Source organism: Desmodus rotundus, chromosome 13 (genome assembly GCF_022682495.2).
Source record: "Desmodus rotundus isolate HL8 chromosome 13, HLdesRot8A.1, whole genome shotgun sequence".
Classification (NCBI taxonomy): domain Eukaryota; kingdom Metazoa; phylum Chordata; class Mammalia; order Chiroptera; family Phyllostomidae; genus Desmodus; species Desmodus rotundus.
The window spans coordinates 37,741,653-37,747,863 of record NC_071399.1 but is presented as its reverse complement, the minus strand read 5'-3'; positions in this window follow the sequence as shown (position 1 = coordinate 37,747,863).

The following is a 6,211-nucleotide window of genomic DNA, read 5'->3' as shown; positions in this document are numbered from 1 at the left end:
TCACAGCTGATGGGGAAAATATCACTTCATTACGATGAGTGCATGTTAGTTTAGAATTTAATTGTCATCTGATGTGGACACTGGCCCACAGTGTCTGTGGTGTTATGGATGAGATGAGACAAATTCACATGGACTACAGAAATGCTGTGGAGGAAAAGGGATGACACAGCGGTTCTCTCAGTGAAAGAGAGGACCGGCCCCATCCCTTGCCTGGACAGGCTTTTATTGCTTTTTTTCTGGGCACATTACATTATGGATGATCCTCATTTACTATGCACAGGTTCACTTTAGGTGGTTACCTTTTACAGAAAACAAAGGAAAGGATGTTGCTAATTACATCAGAAAGAAGGATATTTGCAAATGTAAAGGGAAAAGTGGTTGAACTGGTTACACTCATCCTTGGGAGGTTTAGCATAGATTTTAGGAAGTTGCTTTAAAGATACGCAGTAAACGTTTGCTGCCTCAATTCAGGGTGAGGGAGTTTTAGCAAAAAGCAAATCTCAAAGCGGCCTAGGTACAATGCAGGCCTGATTCCCCACAAGAGAACTTATCCATGGGCATGGGTCCTGTGTGCTGGACCTCACTTTCCACTGGCCTTTTCAAGTGGGAGCCGGGCTACATATCCCATGCAGAATGGTATCCTATGGTCATCTCATGGGAAACCCTTGGATCTCCACACAAGCAGTCTGGATTGGAATCCTGGTTGTAACTTCATAATTATATGAACTTGTGCAAGTTACATAACTCTGAATCTCTTTGTTCCATGTAAAATACCCATTTCAGAGAGATTGATGTAAAGATTAAATGAAATGTTGCCTATCAAAGCACCCTACAAATCTCAATACGGGACAGAGATGTCGCATATTGTTACTGCATAATTGTCTAATTCCCTCTTTGCACTGTTGCATCATAAGGGTAGCCATGGAGAGCTTTATGTATCTCTTGACATTTTTATTTTTAATAATTAAACTTTGTTATGTTTTTGTATATACTTTCTCTGCTTAAATACTTTATTGAAGCCTTTGTTTCTGCTTAACTTAAAAAAAATTTTTTTTTTTATGACACTTTGGCTTGATTTAGAGAGAGAGGCATTTCTTTGTTTATCTAATTCTTCAATTAAGTTGCCCTACAGTGTGGTTCGTGTCAATCCCTCTGGGTGCTAAATAAGAGAAACTAATCACAACTGCAATGCCCAAGGCAGAACCTGATTTGGATATGGAATTAGTTCTATTGCTGATGTGGATATTCTCCATTGAAGTCAGCTAGAATTTGAAGCCTGAACCATGGACGGGCCAAGTATCTGGATGTGCTTCTAAGGCTGGTGAGAATAAAGCTTTGGATATCATTCCTGTCTTAACCAGTGTCCTGCTTCTATCTTCTTGCTCTCTCCTTGAAGACCATACTTTCTACTAAAATGGGTACTTCATATATTATTTAAGGCTTTTGCTTTTCAAAATGCTTTTACATCCATCTTTTTTTTTTACCTCCTTAAAATCTGGATTGTGGTTACTGCCAATATCAATGTGTTTGGGTGAGCAAATAGAAAAGGTGCCTAGCTTGTTTAATGCCAATCAGCTGAAAACCAATGGAGGCAGAATTAGAGCTCAGCTCTCCCATAAACTAGCCTAAAAGCCTCCCCTTGCCTCCACAGGGGATGTGGAAATAAGAATGGAAGAATCACTTTCTGGAACTGATTAATAGGCCAACCTAAGGTTATTAATCATACTTTCTTTGATGAACAAGTGATCTGTTGTCCTAACTCTAAATAAGCACATGCTCTCAGTCATTTGCTACTTGTTCCTTTCCTTCAATTTTGTATATAAATCTTCTATACTTGGGGCAGTTATCAGTGTACTTATTATGTTTGCTATTGTCAGAAGGTATATTTATTCATACATTTATTTGGGTGGCTACTTTGTCAGTCAATGTCTACTCAGGGAATAGTCTATGCCTTAGGTAGGCATTGAGGGAAATTAAAAACAAAGTTAAAAAGAAAAGGAGTTGACTGTAGTGCTTTCTTTCAAGAGCTTTGGGCTCAAGAAGTGGCATGGGGATGTCAATTTAGAATCTCAGTGCCTCTTGACTACATCTTTGAAATGATCTGTTATTTCTATCTGCTACATGCATGGATAATTCCAAATTCTAAGCTGTGACATTCAAAACTCTGCAGAATTTGATCCAAGTTTGTCCTTTCTTTCAAAGCTTATCATGTGTCATATGAGTTATATGCCAGCCACCTTGGGCCCCCTACCACCTTTGAACATTTTCTTTTCTCAAATTCATTCTTCCCCATTGGAACCCCTTTCTTTGAATTTACTTATAAAATCTTTTCCTTTTCTTCATTGCATATTTTTCTTCAATATGCTCTAGTAGTTCAGTATTTCCAGAGCTCAGACCTTCTATCATATCATATGTGAACCCTGTCTCTAATCAGTTATTTCAGTATATATTTTTTTACCATTTCCTGGATTGAAAGCACCTGTGAAGGTGTTATAAAGAGGGAATGTATCTGTTTCTTTTACTATCCACTACAGCAGTTTACAAATGGTAGATGTGACAAATATAAACACCACTGCAATTTATTACTTCTTGGACATACACTCAAACTATAGTTCTGGCCCCTCTTGCACTAAGGTTGGGGCTATGGGATTGGATGTGGGTAAAGTGTTATATACCCCTTTCAGGCTGGGCTGTTCACCATCTACTCTCTCCTCTTTCTTTAAAAACCCTGAAGGTCTGTTTAAGATGGTGGCAAGAAAATATGAATGTATTTTGATTCCGTGTGTTACCACTTGAAGAATAGCTGTAAGATCTGAATATGAATGAGAAGTACATCTTGGTCTTGTTAAATTACTGAGTCTTTAAGGTTTACCTATTGTGCACTGTAGATTAAACTATCCTGATAAGTAGCCTAAAGCTCTCTGAGGGTGGGATAATGATTATCTGTTCCAGTGCTGTGTCTGTAGCATTTAACCAAATGTCCAGAATATAGTATGAGTTGAATAAATATGTGCTGAATAAATTAACAAATAAAAAATGTATTTACTAATTCTTATAATCTTTTTGCGAATCCCCTGTAAGACCAATATCAAGATTTTATTCAGAAAAAAAAACAAAAAACAAACAGTAGTTCATGGGAAGCTTTACTTTAAGGAATAATTATCAAGGTATATGTAGTCAGCATGGGGCAAGTTGTCCTCTTTTAGAGAAGACTTCACTGCCACAGATTCTAGTAAATGATTTTCCAATATCCTGCTGATGCCCTCTATGATTAGAATAAGGAAATTCTAAGTTGTGAGTGGTATGGGTAAAATTAGAATTGTATATTAAATTAAGGACAGAGGAAGATGGGAGAGGAGTGAATGGAAGTCACACTAAACTCCTCCCAGGACCAATCTGGAATCACAGCTAAATTGTGGAGCAACCACCCAGAACAAACAACTGAGCAATAGCTAGAGAGAAGCCTTATAACCTCAGTCAGACAGAAGAATCAGCTTCGGCACAACCTGTCTGGTAAAGGAGTGTGGTAGAGACTAGACAGGCCTAGCCAGGCCCTCCACAGTCAGCAGCACTGCAGGGATAATTAAGTGGCCAGCTGGACCCCCCTGAGAAGAATGGGATCTAAACCCTGAGCTAGGATTCCCAGCCTAGAACACCAGAGCCCAAAAGTACACAGATAACAACCAGCAGCAAAAAACGGTAAGGTTGCTCTCTGCCAGAGACAGACGGCTGGAGACTCAAGGGCTGTTTAAAGGGCCAACCCAAGTTTTCATTTGCAGCCACTTACCTTGGGCTCTGACAAAAGCAGGGGCAGAGGGGTCTGGAGATGCCTGAGGAGAGACAGAAGACGGAAGGCCTGAGGAAAGAACTGAGAGAGTAGACACTTGGATCCCGGTGCTGAGTCATCCCCCAAAGAGCAGCAGCCATCTTGGTAAGTCAGACCACTCCCTTCTGAGTGGGAACAGCCTGAGGGGAAACAATAGACCTGACCCCAGGAGCGTATCTGCCCTGACCCTGTGGTGCTTAAGCCTGACTGCTGAGTACTGATTGACTAGATTAACAACTGAAGGGGATAGCCACAGACAGTAGATCCCTGGCAAAAGGGGGAGGGCAGAGTGGACTAGAAAGACTTGAGGAGAGACTGGGGATGGAGGTTTTGGGGAGAGAACTGAGAGAGTAGCCCCAGCATCCCAGTGCTGAGCCAAGCCCCATATAGCAGCAGCCATCCTGCTCAGGCAGACCACTCCCCTCTGAGCAGCAGCAGCCTGAGGAGAAACAATTGCCCCACCCCAGGAGGGATTCACCCCCACCCTATAGTGCTTAAACCTGACTACTGAGAGCAGAGTGACTAGATGAATAACTGAAGGGGACAGCCAGGGACAGTAGGTCCCTGGAAGTATGGAACAGGCTGCCTAAGTTCACATGGGGTCAACATCTGACATCACCAGAGGCAGATCCAGAAAGAGAACAAAAAACAAAAAACAGTGGTAAGTACAACAGGCTACCGAGAAGAATTCCACTGTGGCCTTCTCGATGATTGGCAATATTTTCTTTCCTGCATAGCTTTTTAACATTCATTTCTTGTCCAGCAAGTTTGTATATAATAAGTCCCTAGATTTTATACTATAGTGTATTTCAATTCACATATTTTGCTCCTCCCTTCTTTTGCCCACTTTACCTTCCTCTTTCTTTGTGATATTTTCATTTGAAATTTGGTCTTATCTCTAGCTACAACTTGTTTCCATTCCACACTCTTACTATTTTTCCCCCATCCAGACACTCAAAATGAATTTTCTTGTCAAGGGTCATTTTGAAACAGGGTGCATCCAAGAGGAGGGCCCCAAATAGGGATTTATAATGGGGTTCAGAACTCAAGGTGTCCAGGAAATATTAGAAAAATATATATAGGATGCCCTCACCCCACACGCCTGAGCTGGGGGAAGGGACACATGGAGCAGGGCCATTCAGAGCTATTTTGTATGGCAACAGATTTCCAGCTTGCCCCTGGCATGGTCATTTAACATATCTATAACCTTTAACTGGTTTCATAGATATGTTAAATAGCTGTGGCCATGCCTTGAGACAGGGAGATGGGAGTGATTTCCACCCAAGATGTAACTGGGAAGCAACTCCCCCTGATTCCAGCACCTGCGTGAGAGCTTGGAGAAGATTGGCTCCAAACCACAGGGCCACACCTTCCCAGACTCACTATGGCAGCCCAGTAAAGCTGGAAGAATAGGGAATGCTGGCAGGTGTAACTGATTTTAGGAGGAGTCGGAAATGGGGCTGCAGAGGAAGACTGGCACTGGGATTTAAACCTAGGTGTGGCAGCCTTAGAGGGGGAGGACCATGTGGTTTTGGGGAGAAGAGAGAGGACCACGTGGTTTGGGGGTGCTCCTTTTTGCCACACAGCTTAAGCAGCAGGAGAGACTTTGCTGGGAAGAAAAAGGGAGAAAGGACTCTTGCTGGTGGGCCATGAGAAGGTGCCACATGGCTTTGGATTAACTGGAGATTGCAGCAGCCACACAGCTGATGGTGCCGGGAGCCTGAATCACGGACTTACACTTCTTTTCCTGATATACGGTACCCCCAACTGCGCAGAGGGACAGGGAAGGACTGTGCATCTGTGGGTTTTCTAAAGGACTTTAGTATTTTAATGAAGACATTAAGTCATTACTCTAAGTCTGTGTAACTTTTAAGTAAATAATTCCTTTCCTTCCAGTCTCTGGCATTGAGAGACATCTCTCCTCTGGTGGCAGGCATTGCGAACCTAGTAGGTGTGTGTTGGTGGGGGGGAACCCCAGAGAGAGAAAGGGGGAATCCTTTCCGTAACAGTATATCGTGAACCCCACACCCCTGTCTGTTCTGTAACATTTTCACATCATTTTGCCCAGATCTTAAAATAACCTGTATTCTCTCTACACCTTTAACAAACTTTGGCAGTTGGTTGTGGGTAGGCTAGTTGTTATTGCATTGTTTTTTTCAAGGTTATCTCTAGAGCTTCACTAATTCTGTATTTCAAATATCAAATTTTACAGGATCCCTCTCTTACTCTTTTTTTCATCTCAAATTTTAATTTTGCGATCAGCCTGTTTTTTTCTTTTTTGTTTTTCTTTTATTTTCTTTCATCCTGCCCTTTTATTTTTCTTTATTCTCCTTTTTTTGTTTCTTTTCCTTTATATTCCAAATTTTAATTTTTCCTTCACTTAGT